Source organism: Zea mays, chromosome 5 (assembly GCF_902167145.1).
Source record: "Zea mays cultivar B73 chromosome 5, Zm-B73-REFERENCE-NAM-5.0, whole genome shotgun sequence".
NCBI classification, from domain to species: Eukaryota; Viridiplantae; Streptophyta; class Magnoliopsida; order Poales; family Poaceae; genus Zea; species Zea mays.
The window spans coordinates 56,256,508-56,277,748 of record NC_050100.1 but is presented as its reverse complement, the minus strand read 5'-3'; the positions used below and the strand labels follow the sequence as shown (position 1 = coordinate 56,277,748).

Genomic DNA, 21,241 nt, shown 5'->3' with positions numbered 1-21,241 from the left:
ATACTCAAGGAAGGAAATGCAGGAATTGTTTTAGCAATCAACTCCTATTACTTAATGCATCAAGCAAGTGAGAAATAGTTTAAAAGACTCAAGGAGGTGGCAAATGCACCGGGGCTTGCCTTGGTTTACAGGTGATTCAGGCTCAGATCCACAGATGTCAAAATAGAAACAACTGCCAGCCTGATGTTCCGTAGGTGGTGGTGGCGAAGTCTTCTCTTCTTCCACTTCAACTTCTTCTTCGTTTTCTAAAGATAACCATACATAATAATGAATGCCCATGTAATGCTCATGAGAATGCAAAGATAATAAGAGTTTATTATCTAAGGTCTTGAATACAATTTTCCTTCATGGTACTCTAGAGAATTAGGGTTTCTAGAGTCAATATAGGAGTTCAAAGGGCAGGGGTAGGGTTTTGGGTGCTAGTATCAAACAAGGTCCAAATCATACCAACTCTACCCAAAGCGTCTAAATAATGTTTAGAGTTGATATAAAAAGTTTGGGGATTTTTGGAATTATTATTGATTTCCAAAAAATCCAGAAACAATGTTTTAGGCTATTTTAAATGCTCCAAAATTCCCTATTTGATCCAAAAATCATGAAACTATTTTTATTAAATTGTGTGGAAAATTAGGAACCTAGAAAAATTGGTTTGATATTTTTACCATTTTTCTATAATTTTCTAAAATTGTTTTAGTCCTGGCAGAAAAAGAAAAGACCAAAAGAATGAACAGTCCTGGGCCGAATTCAGCCCAGGCGGCCCAACTATGGGCGTAAGCGCGCCCCCGCGCGCGTGCCCCAGCAGACTTTGCACGGAGACCCCTGTCTTATTAAATAACCCGAAGGAGCCCAAAGCACTATTAAAACAATCGCTGACAACTGCAGAAAAGACCCTGAACTTCTAGTTCTTTACACTGTCTGATCCATGACATGAACCGCGCGGGGAGCCGAGCTCCGGCGAGCTAGACTGGCCGGAGGGAGCCAAGACCGGTGCTCCCGAGTGACTGACACTGAATTGAGCCCCTCTCGAGCATTTCCCCCAACTTAATTTCAAGAATGGCGATCTAATTTGGTCTGGACACGGTGACCGCGCAGATGAACCAAAGAACCACGTGTTCCCGGCGATTGGTGGCGGTCTAGTTTAATTGGGTTAGTTGACGAGCATCACGGGTTCATGAGAGCACTCAAACGAGAGAGCAGAGAGGATGAGAGGACCTGTATCGCGCTGGCCACGACGAGCTTGGCTCTACGGTGTTCTTGACCGATTTGGGGGTAATCCCAAGTTGAAGTTCTCTAGGGGACAATTCAAGGCACAAGTTGGTGTATGGGTTGCTTGACTACCTTGCGGAGCCGACGACACACTCAATTTATAGGAGGGAAGAGCGGTGGCTGGTGAATTTGGTGAAGACACGCGGCGGTCGGAGGAGGGGGAGCTCACTGGTGCATAGGATTGGTGTCCTATTACCGTGGCATTCACTCCGGCGATCAACGGAGAGCTATAATAGATCACGGCGATGCGGTGGAGATGCCAAGACACGCGGCACAAGGCCGAAAGGCGGCAGTCATCGGCGAGCTTATCTAATTCCGTCGTGGCGAGCTAGGTACGGTGGCCGGAGTTATTTACCGGCCGAAGCTTATCCTCGGCGATGAGATTTTTCACCCCGCGATCGTTATCCTATCAACCCGAGCACACATCGAGACGACGACGGCACGAATCACGGCGGAGAGATCGTTGACGGCGAACGGCTGATCTGATCTTCTTCAGATACTGTACCATTGAAACTACTGACAGAGCGCCTGACAGACGAAGTTTAGAGCAAATTTTCTCCTAATTCTCTGTGACAATATATCCAAGGCTTTGTATCAAAGTTGTAGACCTATAAACCATCTTCATCTTTGTCATAGTGTTCCTAGTCAGATTCTTACTGGATCATGCTTGAATCCTAGTCCAAAGATGGCTCGGTTACACTGTTAGTCTGATTTCAGATTGAGGACAGCCTGACAGTCTGACTTTGGGTTTAATTATCTCCTGATTCTTCATAACAACCATGCTTACACTCTTAAGCAAAGTTATTCTCCTTTGATAGGTCTACAATATTGATGTGGTGACCTAGGGTAAATTCTCAATAATTTGGAAGATATAGAGCTCCAAAGTTGAATCAATGTCACTGAATTTTAGACTTAGGTTTATAGGGTTTAAGTGGTGCTTTTTGCAAATAGACCCAAAACTTAGGGTTTAACTTGCAAATTCACATATTTGTGAACCATATGGCTTAAAACACCTTACTTTACTAGTTTTTGCACTTTAGTCCAAAAGTGCACTAACTTTGCACTTAGTCCCTTACGGTTTAGGTTTAGGGTTTTCTAGGGTTCTAATTAGGGTTTTTGGTATTTCAAGGGGGTGAATGTAATGTGGGTCCATTCTTAGTAACATTTTATGACTATTTCACTTTAGCTTTAGGGTTTTCTCTATTTGGATTTTGTTTTACCTTTCTGAACCCCATTTAGGGTTAAGTACCATACTCTAGGGTTTTATTTGCGAAACACCATATCAATACAACTTGTTTGAAATTTTTGCCTAGTGAATGCATTCTAGGTGTATCAAACATATGAAATGCTAATGCTGATGATGTTATGCTCAAGTTTTAGTGATAGTAACACCAGGGGTGTTACATCCTGTTGGGGACTTGTTCTCAAATGCTATGAATTAAGAACAAGGCAACATAAAATATTAAATGTTAATATCCTTCGCCCTTCGAAGCATTATTTCCCTAAGGATATAATGATTTTCGGACGAAGGTTATGAAGGACGTACCTTCATCAGCATAAAATATAATAATGAAGAAGGGATTATATGAATCGTATAAGTTAACATGAACGGTTATGAATTATTGACAATTCATTTCTATTTTATTATGATGACGGAATAGAAATGATATCAAATTACAAATGTACCTTCAGATCGTGAGAAGGTAAAAGCACAAGTGTGACGCAAAAGCCAATGTCAAATCCGCGTGAACAGTACGAGAGTACTGTTCATCTATTTATAGGCACGGGTCGCAGCTCATGCAAAATTACATCCAGGCCCTTTGCATTTGATAATAACTCTATAGTAATTTATCAGGGTCTAGATAGCCTTTTCCTCTTTAAGTCGGTTTCCTTTTTCCTGCCGACATGCCGAAGCTCCCTTGCGCACGACTTCGGCTCTGCGCAAACCTTCGTGTTCCTTGTGCTTCGTCCTACCGTGGCTCTGATCCAAGTCCGAAGATACCTGTTAATGTACTTTACTCCAAAAACATTGTTAAATCATGTTTTTGAGGACCTTCGGAAACCGAAGGCCCCCAACAGTAGCCCCTCGCAATATTAATTTGTTAGAATAATAGATTCAGATTGCGAAATGGACGAAGGCTATGAGCCGAAGGTCCAAAAAAACACCTTCCTCTTGCTAGAATAGCAACAGTCATTGGCAACTGGGACCCTCCAGTCTCCAACATAATGGGTTTATAAATAGGGGCTCGCCACAATTTATTTGACACGCTCTCTTGCCATCCGTTCTGCCTGCTCAAAAAGCTTTCTGCCCACAAATATTTGGTTTTCTCCTTAGTTTTAAGCTTCGGAAATGAGAGGAAGAATTCCGAAGAGATGTCTGAGGAGAAGAAGGTTGTTGCCGAAACGAAGCTGAGCCTTTCTGAAGAGATGCATCTGGGTTTTCTTGAGTCAATAGCGAAGACGAACACGGAGAAGATTACAAGGGAGATCTTAGAAGGTTTATCTGAAGATACTGGTGATAGTGACAGCTATGACGCAGATAGTGGGGGTGAAGACTCCGAGGATCGGCCATGGCGACCAAGCCATTCAGTCTTCGGGAAATCAACTATCGGGCAAAATCACCTTGAAAACATGAAGGGGAGATACTTTCGGGATATGTCCATTGTGAGAGCAGATACCGGAGAAAGAACTGTGCCGGGCCCTGAAGATGATGAAGTCGTTATCTTCCGAAGCTTTTTAAAAGCTGGGCTACGATTCCCTTTAAGCAGATTCGTGGTAGAAGTTCTGAAAATATATCAGGTTTACCTTCATCAACTTACCCCTGAAGCAATAATAAGAATGGGAATCTTTGTCTGGGCTGTGAAGAGTCAAGGCCTAGAGCCAAGTGCAAAAAGCTTTTGCAATATTCATGAATTGTTATACGAAACAAAACCCTGGGGCAAAGAGCAATATCATAACAACTTTGGTTGCTACAGCTTCGGTGCTCGCTCTGGATCAAGCTATCCCGTGCCCACCTTTCGGAAGAGATGGCCCGGAGAATGGATGAAAGAATGGTTCTATGTAAAAAATGATTTGAAGGTTCGAGAAGATATTAAGGACATCATCATGCGCCCCATCTGGCAGCGCTTCGGACTCCGGAAACCGAAGGTAGAAATGGATGAAGCAGCCGAAGAATGCCAACGGGCCTTCGGCGTAGTCTGCTCTTTTATCGGGACAAGGGATTTGATACAAGAACACATTGCCTTCAGAGTATGGCCTCTTGCAAATAATTGGGAAATGCCAAAAGAGACTGTTAGAGAAACTAACGAAGGTGGGCTAGTCAGGCTGAAGTATACATTCAAGTATGGAGACAAATTCGTTGAACCAGATGATGATTGGTTAAAGAGCATTGAAACCGTAAGTGATGAATTGCTTGGGGCATACTCGAAGGCCGAAGATACTGCAATGTCAGCAGCCTTCGGAGGCCGAAGAAAGAAAAGACTGAACCGGGTTTTTGATGCAATTGGGTTCGTGTACCCCGACTACCACTATCCAGTGCGGGGGCAAAAAAGGAAAGGTACAGCTTCTGCAAAAGAAACCGCTTCAGCTGCTCCTAGCGAGCCAGCACCGAAGAGAAAAAGGGTGAAAGTTCTCACACACCGGCCACGCTACATTGAACTAGCCACAGTGCCTGAATTCGGGAGCGCAACATCTACGGCTCCCGAAGCTAAGGGATCAACTCCGCTGCCAGGAGCCACAGAGTTGGCCGAAGCGCCAACAACAAAAGAATTGGAGGAACCACAGACTCTGTTACCAGAAACCAAAGAGTTGGCCGAAGCGCCATCGTCAGAAAAGATGGAAGAAGCAAAAGCATCAACTGAGGAAGCAAAAATATCAGAAATTTTAAGTCCTTCAGTAGAAATTGAAGTAACAAAAATTAAAAAGGGGCCAACAGTGACCCCAAAAAGAAAGAGAATGGTTAACGTATTGGATGTTTTGGAAACAATTAAACTTCCAAGCACAACCCCAAAGAAGACTGCTGAAACTTCTGAGGCGCTTGTTGAAGTATCCGTTGCTAAAGCTCCGAAGCAACAGACTGGAATTGAAACCGAGCCTTCAGAACTGACCAAGGTAACACCTTTGGAAGCAGAAGAAGCAAAAATTGCAAAGGCCACCGAAGAAGTGAAAATGTCAGAGCCAACTTTGGTCGAAGAAATTGATACCGCTGCCCCCGAAGCATCTTCCAAAATATACGATTATATCGTGCGACATGCTTCGGGGAAGAAATTATCGAAAGAAGAAGTTTTTGAAGCTAATCACTATGCCAAAGAATTGAAATATCCGAAGGGGGCACTAGTGTTCAATGGGACAAACGAAGAAGATTTCCTATACTGCCTCCCGGACAACAAAGAATTGTCCGTCTGCCGGGAGATGGCTAGAAGTATGGGGTTTCCGAAGCTCGAAGCTGGCTTATGTGCTATGACGAAAGAAGATCTCGCGGACAGTCTTGCGTACAATAGCCTGAAGGTATGGGAATTTGAAAATTTTTATAATTCGTAACTCATTCTTTTATTCTTATACGAACTCTTTTTCATATAGGGTTTAATTCTAAGCAATGCATTGAGAGCACAAAAGAGTGCCGAAGACGAGAGCTACGAAATTGCGTTCAACAATCTACGGTCAGAAGTTATTAGACTGAGAAACGAAGCTCTGGAAAAAGATAAAATTCTGCTCACATTGGTAGACAAGGTAAAAAAGGACGAAGCTACTTCAAAGGCCCAGGCCAAAGCCCAAAGACATGAAATTAAAGATCTTCAGAAACAGCTAGCTAGAGCTAAAGAAGAGCGTATACTTGAAGAAACAAAACGCGAGCTTAGTGATCAACTGGCCAATCATTTAGAGATGAGTGTTAAAGAGCTTCGTGCGTCCCAGAGGTTATGTTAAATCCATAGAGTGCGTCAAAAAGATAAAATCTAGCTTCTCCAGCGTTGGCGCATTCTCTAGTGAAGAGAATTTTTTAAGAGGCAATCCTGAAGGTCCAATGGAATGGATCAGTCACGAAGCAGAGGCCTTCGAAGAAATTCTGAATAGCCGCGGGGACATCTGCGCTTTTTCGGGTGCTAGAGGAGTTGCTACTGTTTTGGAGAGAATGGGTTGTGAGCATGTAAAATCCTTAGCTCAGTCCGAAGCTGCCTTGTCCTCCGAAGACATCAAAGACCCCTCGGTCGAAGCAAGCATGGTTGGGGGAAAATTCTTTACTGATATCTGGGACAACGGCGGCCGAGAAATGGCGCAAGAAATTATTCAAAAGAGTGAAAAAGGCATTCATGATGCTAGGAAAGTAGCGGAAGCTGCCGAGAAAAGTACAGAGCCCGAAGGGCACATAGGTATTAATTAGTGGTTTTTATCATGCTGTAATTTTTAATTCCAAACTCTGTTCTCGGTTTGTAATAGTAATATAGCCGTATCTTTTCTTCCCTCAGAACCTGCTGAGGCATCTCCGGGCCCCCACCCGAAGGGGGACGATGAAATTAGAAAAATGGCTGAAGACATTATGGATAAGGTTGTCAACCAACTTTTGAACGAAGCTGCAGAGATAGTTCTCAAGGAGAATTAAATCGTTATTGTAGAAACATTTGGAACATAAGATGTTTAATGTATTGTAACTTTGAATGTAACATATAGTCTATTTATAATTTAATTCTTTACGATGCATGAAACTTCGCGTAAATACCATTTTTTGAGCCTTCGGCGAAAAAACACCTTCCCTTCTTTTCATGCTTCGTGAAGAAAATCTTTTCTATATCACAAGAATTTGTTTACTTCTCTGATAAAAACATCCAAGCTTCGTGAACTATCCTCCGAAGCTTCTCTTCACTTCGATTCGTCTTGTGCCTTAGCACGATTTTCTCTTTTCCAAAATATGTTCCAAAGATTAACATTGTATCCCCTTCTTGTTCCAGATGCAGTATGCTGTATGATGCTTATGTTATGCAAAAATGATGTGATGATGTTATGTTATGCAAAATGATTTTTATGCCGCAGATACATATCCCTGTAATAAAGCACACACACTTTATATATCAGCGCTGACTTTTCGCTGTAAGCCTCCCTTAGGAGCTTCTTCGCCTTTTACTTTCAGCGGAATCAGCGTTTATTTTTCGCTGTAAGCCTCCCTTAGGAGCTTCTTCGCCTTTTACTTTCAGCGGAATCAGCGTTTATTTTTCGCTGTAAGCCTCCCTTAGGAGCTTCTTCGCCTTTTACTTTCAGCGGAATCAGCGTTTATTTTTCGCTGTAAGTTTAGAAAACTTACACTGCGCTCCCTTAGGAACGACTTTTTACTGTTTCGAACAATTTGTACTGTGTCCGTTAGATCAAATTTTTGATAATTCAAAGGTCCTCCAAATCAGTATAAGTTCGTATGCTTCGGCAACTCAAGCCTATGGAAAAAACATATCTTTATTATGGTAAAAGACGAAAATATTACAAGGAATTGAAATTCAACAAAAGACATCAAAACTCTTCGTAATTGTTTCTTATTGACAAAAGGGGAATAGTGAATGTAGAAAATGCAAAAGAACTGCTATTGAGGTAGGATATTTGTCAATAAATGTGCTTCGACTCTGGCACAGTGCCGTTGACTGTGCGAGCTTCGGATTCCTCTCTGAAATCCCTCTAAAGATGATTGTGCTGACTCCCTTCTGGCTGTTGTCCTCGCTGGGTCGGCGGTGGCGGTGGAGGTTGCTGCCAGGATGCTTGGGATTGACTCGCCGAAGCAACAGAAGCTGCAGGGTGATTGCCTACATACTCTGGAATATAAGGTGAGTGATACGAAGCAGTATGCATGACCTACTTCGGTTGACTCTGTTGCGCTGCTACTTCCGCTATTTCCTTCTACTTCTGGATGGTAACATGGCACATCCTGGTAGTATGGCCCTTGTCTTCCCCACAGAATAGGCAATATATTTTTCTTGGCTGGTCTCCAAACCTTCCCCCGAAGCCCCTGGCACCTCTGCCCCTTGGCGCTGGCGGCCGAAAAGAACTCTGTTGTTGGGCCGAAGCTTGTGAAGAGTGCTGTGGCCTTTGCTGCTGGCTCCCTCGATCATCAGTTTGAGCAGAGTTATGTATTGACCTAACATGCCTCGGGTGAAATCTTCCTCCGAAGCCCCTGGTCATTTCAGAGAACCTGAATGCTTCCTCCCTTCTTTGGCGGAAGTCATTGTCAGCTCGAATGTATTCGTCCATCTTCTGGAGCAGCTTCTCCAACGTTTGTGGTGGCTTCCTGGCAAAGTACTGCGCTGACGGTCCCGGCCGAAGCCCCTTAATCATGGCCTCAATGACAATTTCATTGGGCACTGTCGGCGCTTGTGCCCTCAGGCGCAGAAACCTTCGGACATACGCCTGAAGGTATTCTTCATGGTCCTGGGTACACTGGAAGAGAGCCTGAGCGGTGACTGGCTTCGTCTGAAACCCTTGAAAGCTAGTTATCAGCATATCCTTCAATTTCTGCCAAGAAGTGATTGTCCCTGGCCGAAGAGAAGAGTACCAAGTTTGAGCAACACTCCTGACAGCCATGACAAAAGATTTTGCCATGACTGCCGTATTGCCACCATACGAAGATATCGTTGCTTCGTAGCTCATCAGGAATTGCTTGGGGTCTGTATGACCGTCATACATGGGGAGCTGTGGTGGCTTGTAGGACTGGGGCCATGGTGTAGCCTACAATTCTGTTGAGAGAGGAGAAGCATCATCAAAAGCAAAGTTTCCATGATGGAAATCTTCATACCAGTCATCCTCATTGTGGAAGCCTTCCTGATGAAGCTCTCTGCGTGGAGTTCTCCGACTTTGATCATCTTGAACAAGATGACGGACCTCTTCGGAAGCTTCGTCTATCTGTCTCTAAAGATCAGCTAGACGAGCCATCTTCTCCTTCTTGCGTTGCACCTGTTGCTGAAGAATCTCCAGGTTTTGGATCTCCTGATCTAGGTCATCCTCCGGAGGTGTTGGACTGACAGCCTTCCTCTTCTGGCATCGGGCCTCTCTAAGAGAAAGGACATCCTGATTGGGATCCAGCGGCTGTAAAGTACCGACCCCTGTCGCTGAAGCTTTTTTCGGCGGCATGACGAAGGTGATGCTTGCCGAAAGTGTTCAAGACTCAAAAAATGGAAGTGAGTTCACCGGAGGTGGGCGCCAATGTTGGGGACTTGTTCTCAAATGCTATGAATTAAGAACAAGGCAACATAAAATATTAAATGTTAATATCCTTCGCCCTTCGAAGCATTATTTCCCTAAGGATATAATGATTTTCGGACGAAGGTTATGAAGGACGTACCTTCATCAGCATAAAATATAATAATGAAGAAGGGATTATATGAATCATATAAGTTAACATGAACGGTTATGAATTATTGACAATTCATTTCTATTTTATTATGATGACGGAATAGAAATGATATCAAATTACAAATGTACCTTCAGATCGTGAGAAGGTAAAAGCACAAGTGTGACGCAAAAGCCAATGTCAAATCCGCGTGAACAGTACGGGAGTACTGTTCATCTATTTATAGGCACGGGTCGCAGCTCATGCAAAATTACATCCAGGCCCTTTGCATTTGATAATAACTCTATAGTAATTTATCAGGGTCTAGATAGCCTTTTCCTCTTTAAGTCAGTTTCCTTTTTCCTGCCAACATGCCGAAGCTCCCTTGCGCACGACTTCGGCTCTGCGCAAACCTTTGTGTTCCTTGTGCTTCGTCCTACCGTGGCTCTGATCCAAGTCCGAAGATACCTATTAATGTACTTTACTCCAAAAACATTGTTAAATCATGTTTTTGAGGACCTTCGGAAACCGAAGGCCCCCAACACATCCTTCCCCCCATAAAAGAATCTCGTCCCGAGATTAAAAGTCCTAGGGTAAGTAGTGGAAAAGGAAATGCTTCACATTTTTATTTTCTGATTTTTGGTACAAGGCAGGGGTGGTTTGGGGCTCACTCTTTTATTACAACAATTATATACATATCACAATTTACATGAGGCTAGAAAGCCTGGGAAATTCTTTTCTAAAAAGTCTTGAGTTTCCCATATAGCCTCATCTTCGGAATGTTGGTTCCACTGTATTTTGTAAAACTTGAGAGTTTTTCTCTGGGTAACCCTGTCCTTTTGATCCAAGACTTGAATAGGATGTTCTGAATATGTCAAGTCTGGCTCTAGGACAACATCTGTTACTTCGATGGTTCGATCTGGAACCCAAAGACATTTCTTCAGCTGAGATACGTGGAACACATTATGTACAGCAGACAAGGTTTTGGGTAACTGAAGTCGGTACGCTACCGGTCCATATCTTTCAAGGATAGGAAAAGGACCAATATACCGGGGTGCTAGCTTCCCTTTAACTCCGAAACGCGATACACCCGTCATTGGTGAAACTTTCAGGTAGACATAATCTCCCACAAGAAAGTACAAGGGTTGTCGTCGCTTGTCTGCATAATTCTTCTGACAAGCTTGAGCTTTCTTCAGATTATGAATTATTCTCTGAACCTTTTCTTCGGTCTCTTTCACCATATCAGGCCTGAAGAAGTACCTTTCACCTAGTTCAGACCAATTTAGTGGAGTACGACATCGTCGTCCATATAAAGCTTCAAATGGTGCCATCTTAATGCTTTCTTGATAGCTGTTATTATACGAGAACTCCACTAATGGTAAACAATCATCCCATATCTGTGGGAACTACAGAACACATGCTCGTAACATATCTTCAAGTATTTGATTAACCCTCTCAGTCTGCCCACTAGTTTGAGGATGATAGGCCGAACTATGGAGCAATTTAGTACCCAGGGATTTATGAAGTTCTTCCTAGAATTTGGATACGAATTGAGGTCTACGATCCAACACTCTAGTCTTTGGAACACCGTGCAAACTGAGAATATGAGCAATATACAGTTCCACATATGCGATGACTGGATATTTTACTTTGACTGGAATAAAATGGGCAACCTTGGTAAGTCTATCAATGATAACCCAAATGGAGTCAAAGCCTTTTGTCGTTCTGGGTAATCCCACAATAAAGTCCATACTAATATCTTCCCATTTCCATGTTGGTATTGGTAAAGATTGTAATAGACCGGCAGCTTTCAAGTGTATGGCCTTGACACATTTAGAAGTGTCACATCTAGCCACATAGCGTGCAATTTCAATCTTCATCTTCGTCCACCAATAATGCTGTTTCAGGTCTTGATACATCTTAGTGCTTCCGGGATGAATAGAATAGCGACTAAGATGTACTTCATCTAGAATTTGCTGGCGGGCTTCTTCATTCTTTGGCACAACTATGCGGTTGTTGAACCGTACGACACCTTGATCGTCTTCTCTGAAGCAGTTGGCTTTTCCAGCCTTTATCTTCTCATGGATATGTTTCATACCCTCATCATTCTTTTGTGCGTCAATTATCCTTTGTAAGATGACTGACTCAAGCTTCAATTGATTTGAAGTTCCATGCTGAATCATTTCCACGTTCAGATTCTCCATTTCCTGGCATAATGTAATGTTAGAAGTACTCATTATTAAACAATGGCAGGAGGCCTTGCGACTGAGTGCATCTGCCACTACATTAGCTTTGCCTGGGTGATTATGGATTTCCAGTTCATAATCCTTAATAAGCTCGAGCCATCTCCTTTGTCTCATATTGAGCTCGGACTGGGTAAAGATATACTTCAAACTTTTATGGTCTGTATAAATGTGGACATTCCCCAGCAGATAATGACGCCATATCTTCAGGGCATGAACCACTGCAGCTAGCTCCAGATCATGAGTTGGATAATGCTCCTCATGCCGGCGCAACTGCCTTGAAGCATACACTATTACTCGGCCTTCTTGCATTAATACACAGCCGAGACCACTGCCTGATGCGTCACAATACACATCAAAGGGCTTATTAATATTTGATTGAGCCAATACCAGAGCAGTGGTTAATAATACTTTCAATTTTTCAAAGGCTTCATTACATTCCGAAGACCAACTGAATTTAATATCGTTCTTCAATAAACTCGTGATCGGTTTCACAAGTTTGGAAAAATCTGGTATAAATCGGCGGTAATAGCCAGCTAGTCCAAGGAAACTTCGGACTTTATGTACAGTGGTTGGGGGTTTCCACTCCAAAATATCCTTGACCTTGCTGGGATCCATCGCAGTCCCCTTGGCAGATAACACATGTCCTAGAAATTGGATTTCTTCCAGCCAGAACGTGCATTTACTGAACTTAGCATATAATTGATGCTCCCTTAAGCGCGTCAATACGATCCGTATGTGTTGAGCATGCTCCTCTTCATTTTTGGAATATATTAAGATATCATCTATGAAGACCACCACGAATTTGTCCAACTCGGGCATGAATACCGAGTTCATCAGATAAGTGAAGTGGGCAGGAGCATTCGTCAGTCCGAAAGACATTACCAAGTATTCAAATAAACCATACCGCATGGTGAATGCGGTCTTTGGTATATCCTCGGCCTGATACGTTTCTGATGATAGCCCAACCTGAGATCAATTTTGGAGAATACCCTCGCTCTGGTTAGTTGATCAAATAAAATGTCAATTCACGGAAGAGGATACTTGTTCTTGATAGTGACCTCATTAAGGGGTCGATAATCCACACACATCCGCAATGTTTGATCTTTCTTCTTGACGAATATGGCTGGACAGCCCCATGGTGACGAGCTTGGCCGGATGAATCCCTTCTCAAGTAAATCTTGTAATTGCATCTTGAGCTCTGCCAGTTCATTTGGAGGCATTCGGTACGATCTTCTAGAAATGGGAGTCGTACCGGGCTTCAACTCAATTACAAACTCCACATCACTTTCGGGTGGCAATCCAGGTAAATCTTCTAGAAATACATCTGGGAACTCACATACTACCGGAATATCTTTGATTTCCGGTGTAATGGCTTCATTAATTCTGCCAATTGGTTTACTGGAGTGGCTATGGGGATAGACAAAAGAATTTCTTCTTGGTCATAACTCAACCTGATTGTTCTCAGATCAGTGTTGAGGATTGCCTTATGTTGGGCCAACCAATTCATGCCCAAGATTACATCTATGTCTTGGCCTTTCAGAACAATCATCTTAGTAGGAAAATCCCGTCCAGCCAATGTTACGGGCACTTGGTAAGCCACTTCTTTGGTAAATATTTGTCCCCCAGGCGAATGTATTTTAAACCCTTCCCTTGATTCAGTATATGGAATGCAGTGTTTCTCCACAAACTTTTTTACTTATGAAAGTATGCGAAGCACCAGAATCGAAGAGAATAAGTGCAGGGTGGTTGGCTACAAGGAACGTACCCATCATCACCGGTTCGCCTTCCAGTGTTGTAGCCACTTGAGTGTAATAAACCCGTCCAGTTTTCCTTGTATTCTTGCCCATGGTATTGGTTGCCGTATTTCCCTTAGAACCTCCAGAGCTTTGCTGATTATTTAATTGAGTCTGCCTCGGATATGGACAATCCTTAATGAAATGACCGGACTTTCCACAGTTGAAGCAGCCGGTTGATGAGCTTGGAAGAGCAGGGAAACGAGTGCCAGGGGCACCCGGCTGATTTGTAGTGGTGGGGGCAGTGGTTGGACAGATAAACACTGGTTGCTTGAATGGGAAGGAGGGTGGACAGGAGAAAGAGCGACTTTGATTAAAAGGCCGGATAACTAACTGTTGCCTTTTCTCGGGGCCTTGATTGGGCCTGCTGCCTCCATTCCCCTTGGAATTCCCGGAACTTGCATATTTAGCTTCGACTGCCAGTGCTGTGCTGATAGCCCTTCCATAAGTAAGGTCGATGCAGGTGGCCATCTTTCTTTGCATTCGATCATTCAAGCCTCTCATGAAATAATTCTTCTTCTTTATGTCTGTGTTGACTTGATCGATTGCGTATTGGGATAAGTGATTAAATTTATTGAGATACTGGGTAACAGTATCCCCGCCCTACTTCAATTTCATGAACTCATCTTGCTTCATATGAAGAACTCCCTCAGGTATATAATGCTCTCTGAAGGCCAACTTGAACTCATCCCATGTGATTTGATGACCGGTCAGTTGAACGGCCACAAAGTTTCCCCACCACATACTGGTAGGGCCTCGCAGCTGTTGGGCTATGAACAGGGTCTTTTGAGTTTCTGAACACTGACGCGGATCCATTCATCCGCCTCTAGAGGGTCTTCTGCCTTGACGAACAACGGAGGGCGCGTCTCAGAGAAGTCCAAATAAGATGTCTCACGGGGGCCTTGCGGATAGGCCCGCCCACCTTGTTGTTGGAGTTGTTGACCTGCCATCTCCCGTGGGAAGCGGGTATTGTCTGCTGTAGCATTTACCAAGGCAGCGATGGCCTCGGCAAGTGTCGGAGGTACCGGAGGTGGATTTGGGGTCGCTTCCCTCCCACGGGAGGTGCCAGCCCCATCCTGAGCGCGAGTCCTGGAAGGCATCTGAGGCCAAGAACATTTGGAGCAATATGATATGCCATACAAACCATCCATTTCACATTACTTAAAAAAAGTAATGTTACAAACTTGTACTTTACAATAGGATTACACCCCCTATTACACAATAGTACTACTTCTGTACTATACTATTCCTACTTTTTGTCACTCTGGGTAGCCTCGCTGTCAGGCGTCGAAGACCATTCATCGACCAGCTTCATAGAGGGAGGGGGCCTAAAAAGGTCCAGCTCACCAACAAAAGCTTCTCCCGCTACCTGAGAAGGTCCGGCTTCTGTCCTGACAGGATCCGCAGGGACGTTCGGGTGTAGTTGCGAGTACAGTACATGAACTTCTTCATGTAGTGTGTTGCAATAAACCTGCAAGCTATCCACGGTTGAGCTAAGCTCTTCCACTCAAGCTCGAGCTCTAGCTTCCTTTGCCCAAGCTAGTGAACGAGAGTTCATAGCTGTCACACCTGGGTTTCGGGGCACCAAGACCCGGGCGCGAACATAATCACCAGGTATGCTGAGACCAAGTCTCACACATATGATGAATCATGGCACAAGATCGAATGTCACATATTTGCTATATAATAGAAGTTCTGTACAAAATAAATAAATAATTACATTATAAGGAGACAATGGTCCAACAACCCAAAGTTGACTGGGAGACGACGACCTAGACCTCTCACGAACACATCGCAGCATCCTCCATGTGCCTCATCCTGTGGTACCTGTTCTTGACCTGTGGGGGGTGTGAGACAACAAGAGTGAGCTCACATACGTTCATAGCTCAACAAGTTGTGGGGAATAATGTGCATGAACTCGCCAAAGGTGGGAGCTCACGTGAAGTGTAAGGCTTACCAAAGAGGATGGTTAGAGTTGAGCATTGCTTTTAAAGTTGGTCAAAATTTTATTAGCAGTTACTAAGTATAGGTAAATACCAACCCAATTAAGTAGTAGAACAAAAGTAATAACAACATCACCTGCGATGCAATGCATATGACAAATTGAATTTAGTTCCATAAATTAATCATGTGAGTGTCCGAGCTGCTCATGACCGTGAGCACGGCTAGTATACCAGTTTTACACTCTGCAGAGGTTGCGCATCTTTACCCACAAGTCATGTTACCCATCTGCCAAGAGACGGCCAATCCCATACACCTCTATCGAGGAGGCGAGGCAGGGTAACACTACGAGGCCTTTACAAAGTTCCACTAGCTTCAGAAAACCCGCTACAGTTTATAGGAAGCTCCAATGCAGGAATCCCTCGCATGACCGCCATCGCAGCAAAATCATCCCAAGGGCCTCCCTACACTGACCACTCCCCTACTGCCCTTGCCCCTTTCGGGTAAGGTAGTCATCCACTAGCTTTCCTAATTAATCAGCCAAGGGCGTCCCATTAAACCCTTGTGGTAGCACTGTTTTCCCGGGTGGTTCTCCATGTTCCAATTAACATAATGATCTTATCATGAACAGTAAATAACAACTGATAACAAAAGTGTAATCATGAATAATGTATCTCCATACCCAAAACCACATATAGCACTAGCAAGTACTACCCAGAAAGTTCAGTGGTAAACAAGGTATAAAGATAGACAAACTAGGGTATCCTATTGGGTCCCATCAAAATTAACCTATGCAGATCATTATGATTAATTAGAACATGAGTGGGTAAAAAGAAGTGATCAATGGCACAACTTGCCTGGGACTTGAGATTCCAGGTACCAACTTGCTTTTCAGATGACTCGTGGCCTCGCGCTAGTCGTAGCATTACAAACAAATGGTGTATAGGCAAAATAAACATTACACCAAAAATATATGCAATATATATATTAATAATCTACATATTGAAATAAGATCATAGGAACATGAATTATTAATTTTGTATTTATAGATTTTAAGTTATGGATTTTCCAAAGATTCTATGTGCTTTGTACAAGATTAATTAAGATAACAATTTTAATGTGGCTTTTATGTCAAAACAGAGGCACAAAATTATAAACAATAATATTACAAAGTTATAGGAACTGGAATGGACTAATTTGGACTTAATATGGATTTTCTATGAATTATACAAGTTCCTAGTATTATTTTTTTATTGAAAATCAAATTCTAAATTCATTAATCTGATTTTCCTGGAACTCTGGACTGGGCGCCAATAACAGAGAAACACAGGGGCCATCTCGCAAAAGATCATAAGACTCAGGATTCCCCCGCACAGGACGACGAGTTGAATACGAAAAATCACAGGGGCTCTTTTGCAAATCGGTGGCCTGAAGGGGTACAGGACAACCGGGGCCGCCCGATGAAGGATCAAGGGCCCGGATTAGATCCTGAAATTTAAGCGAACCGGTACGCCCAGAGCCATTGGATCCGAGATCCATGGCCATAGTGTTTCTTCTTCACTCGACGTTCAGCGACGGCGCGTGGTCTGGCGTGGTGGCGCCATTGCAGAGCTACCCAAAGCATTGTCCGGCGGCGCGATGAGCAAGGAGAAACTGTTGACGCCTTTTTGGAGGCGCCAATTACTCAAGAGAACCAGCGGCGGTGCTCTCTGCACAGGGGCGGACGGTCCGCGGCACAGGGCCGGACGATCCGCGACCTGGTGCGAGGCGGCGGTGCTCTCTGGTCAGGGGCGGACGGTCCGCGGCCTGGGGCCGGACGGTCCGCGACCTGGCACAGGGGCTAGGGTTTCCTGCCTGACGGCCGGACGGTCCGCGCCCTGGGGTCAGACGGTCCGCGCGTGCGCAGGGGCGGCGGAAGATCACCGGCGGCGCCTGGATCTCGCTCCCGGGAGGGACCCCGTCGGGGAGGAGAGATCCTAGGGGTTGTCTAGGCTCGGGCCGACCGACCTAGACTCCTCTAATCGGCGTATAGTCGAAGAGAGGCGGAGAATTTGGGGATCGAGAGGCTAAACCTAAACTAGACTAGAACTACTCCTAAGATAAAATGCGAAGTAGAAGTTGTATTGATTCGATTGTTGATTACAAATCGGCCGTAGACCTCTCTTTATATAGAGGAGGGGGGCTGGACCCTTTACACGACTGGATTCCGGGTTAATTCCGCAAATCTAGCCAACAAACATAGCACAAAACTCGGAACCCTAAACTGCTCTGCGCATGCACGGACCGTCCGGCCCACAGGCGCGGACTGTCCGGACCGCGGACCGTCCGGCCTCAGGGCCGGACCGTCCGCCCGCTCAATATGGTGCTCAACAGAAACCATGGAGGTGATTCATACCTTGCTACCGGATGCGGGTGGCCGGAGTTGTTTCTCCCCGCAGACACGCTAACCCCTTCTTCTCTCTCTTTCTTCGCTCGTCCGACACGGCGGCGCTCGGCAACACCGCGGCGGAGTTTGATGCCGGCGAGGTTCCAGGCAACTGCCCTCAATCTGAGCGACAGGGAGCGGCGTCACTCTGGTCTTATCTCGGCGACGCTCATGGTTCGACGGTGGCCTAGGATCCTTGGCTCTCGTTGTTCCCTTCGCGAGTTTGGCTCGACGACGGAGTAGGCATGGTCTCTCACGGCGACGAGCCAGCCATGGTGGCTCACGGGAGAGGCAGGATGGGTGAAACGGTTTGCTGGGCATCGATTTAAATACCCTGGAGCCGGTCAAGAAGGTGTTCAGCGAGAAGATCATGCGACAGGATTATCGGGATTTCTGTTGGTTTCTGTTCTGATTCGTGACGAAGATGCATAACTGGGCAACGGACCCTAGGACGTGTTTGATGTCATCGTTACGTCATCTAAATAATAAAATAAGGAGAAATAAAATAAAATAAAAGAAGACGTGGGCGTGGAGCTGCTTGAGTAGGAAGGGGAGAGGAGGCTGAGCACACTAATTTGAGCCCGATGGTGGTTTGTGTTTTTTTAGTCGTTTATGTTTTCTTTTCAATTTCTATTCACACTTTTCCAAATCAAGGTCACGTTTCAACTTCAAACTTGATTTAAATGCAACAACCAAAAAGTATCCATCATGAAATGCAAATATATATTTTTAATTAATTTATCTATTTAAGGAGATGTAATTTTAAAGGCAAGGAAATTATAATTAAAAGGGTATTCCAATTCAAAGCTTGTAGAGAATTTTATTGACTTCCCAAGATAGTATTTTGAGATGTTACAATAGCCTAGTCAAGCGCTAGATCCCGATCTGCTAGCTGGTCTTGCAGTATGTGGATGTCTCTTCTCAATTCATTGATTCTTTCGCCATCCGCAACCCATATTTCGTTCCTGCGTCGGAGTTCTGTTCGAAGCTGATTAACTTGAGCTTCTAAGTCCCCAATTGGATCGTTACTACCGCTACTGCTGTTGTCATGTCTCGGGGCAAGTTGGTGACGAGGTACACCGATCGGCCCGGTTGACTTGCGTGCAGTCTTTCTTGTACGTGGCGACATTTTTCTAAGGGGGAAATTTTATTAGCATAGTTTTTAGCATGATGCATGTGTAATTATAGAATCAGCCTTAGTTGATTCAACCTTCTATACATTGCACTCTTCCTATCTGGTCTTCACATAAACTCTTCAGAGATACTTAGGTAAGAAGGGAAGAAATTTTCTAGATGAGTCTTAGAAAATTCTTTTTGAAGGTGCCTCATAATATCTGCAGAGATGGGCTTCGCTCCGATACCAGCTGTGACGGAACCTCCCAAGTCACTAGGCCCACCTACAGTTGTCCTTGTCCAACAGACCTCAGACAACCCTGTAGGTGTTCCTAAATTACTTGACAAGTTCGGTATCTGCTTCTCTTACCTTTCCCAAGAGCATATTACCCGTCACGCAGACATTACAAATCATCGGAGATACGAAAATGCGGAAGCGGTTACATAAACTTACCTTTATTTAAAAGTAGGACAGAGTTATATTATTACAGACCAGGATATAATATACGAGTGCAGAGTAATATTATTACAAGCCAAGGGAGGCAAAAACCCCTCCCGATAAGTATCAAACCAAAAAGTTTTTATGGAGGAACCCTTTCTCCCGTAGCTTTACTCTTGGTTTTCTTCTTTTGAGACCACCTTGGAATAGAAACAACAAAAGTTTGTCGCTTCTTCACCTAAAAACAATAGGGAATAAAACTCTGAGTATGGAATTACTCAGCAAGACTTACCTGACCAAAGAAAAGACTCTCAAGGGTATGCTGGTTATAAGGGAGTCAAGGTAAGGTCTCTCAATAATCAAAGACTCTACTTGCAGAAATGCTTACAAAAAGTGGATCCTTAAAATTCAGTTTTATTTGGCAAGTTAAGTGAAATTACCTGCACTAGAGTTCTTTCTACCCTAGTTCATTCACTTGACCTGCACTAGCCAATTTCTTAACAACCCTTTACTAGAGTTCTACGTATAGGGCAGTGACCAAGACTTCAAAACCGCGAAGGTACGGTGATCTGAATCGATTATACTCAGCTGAGGATCTCCAATCACATGACATATGTAGCACTTAACCCTTGCATATGTCAACCCGCCACCGGGGTTCTTAAGACCAGATCAGGTTCACGCCAACCGAGAGCATAGATACACCACCGTCCAGCCTCTTGCCACGGAGGGTACACGCTACTCTCGCCATCTCTCCACTCCCATTGCGTGGTATCTTATTCTGGCCTTAGTCTGCCCGAGGCAAAGCTTACCCATGACGAGGCATGTGACCAGTTAAAGGGTCCTCGGTCATCAAGCCTACATCGAGACGGTCCTTAATTGACTCAGACGGAGACACTACACCGAGACTCTCTCTTCTCGTGCAAGTCACCCGCCTGGTCTTAGCTTAATCATTTCAATCCCAAAGTTTGGTACCTGGCAGAGGTACATCTTTTCCGATGTTGAACCCATCATGGCCATGATGGATCCACCATCAAATTTTCTTTTCAAAAACATCCCTCTCACTTTGCAACATCATCTTTTGTAACAACAAAACATTTTGTTTGGTAAAGCAAGGCTAAGCATAGGAAAAACCTTTGTAAAACAGGGATTCAAAGGAAGGTAATCATATTCAAGGAAGGAAATGCAGGAATTGTTTTAGCAATCAACTCCTATTACTTAATGCATCAAGCAAGTGAGAAAGAGTTTAAAAGACTCAAGGAGGTGGCAAATGCACTGGGGCTTGCCTTGGTTTACAGGTGATTCAGGCTCAGATCCACAGATGTCAAAATAGAAACAACTGCCTGCCTGATGTTCCGCAGGTGGTGGTGGCGAAGTCTTCTCTTCTTCCACTTCAACTTCTTCTTCGTTTTCTAAAGATAACCATACATAATAATGAATGCCCATGTAATGCTCATGAGAATGCAAAGATAATAAGAGTTTATTATCTAAGGTCTTGAATACAATTTTCCTTCATGGAACTCTAGAGAATTAGGGTTTCTAGAGTCAATATAGGAGTTCAAAGGGCAGGGGGTAGGGTTTTGGGTGCTAATATCAAACAAGGTCCAAATCATACCAAACTCTACCCAAATCTTCTAAATAATGTTTATAGTTGATATAAAAAGTTTGGGGATTTTTGGAATTATTATTGATTTCCAAAAAATCCAGAAACAATGTTTTAGG

The 21,241-nt window shown here is 44.0% G+C and overlaps 1 long non-coding RNA gene across 1 annotated transcript; it reads right to left on the bottom strand.

The window, feature by feature from the left end:
- Nucleotides 1–14,739: 14,739 nt before the first annotated feature.
- LOC103626380 (uncharacterized) lies at nucleotides 14,740–18,315 on the bottom strand. The gene is made up of 3 exons (XR_552914.3): nucleotides 17,941–18,315; nucleotides 15,325–15,442; nucleotides 14,740–15,223 (listed from the first exon to the last, which is right to left on the bottom strand). It is a non-coding gene; the product is annotated as an uncharacterized lncRNA (long non-coding RNA).
- Between the last annotated feature and the right edge of the window lie 2,926 nt (nucleotides 18,316–21,241).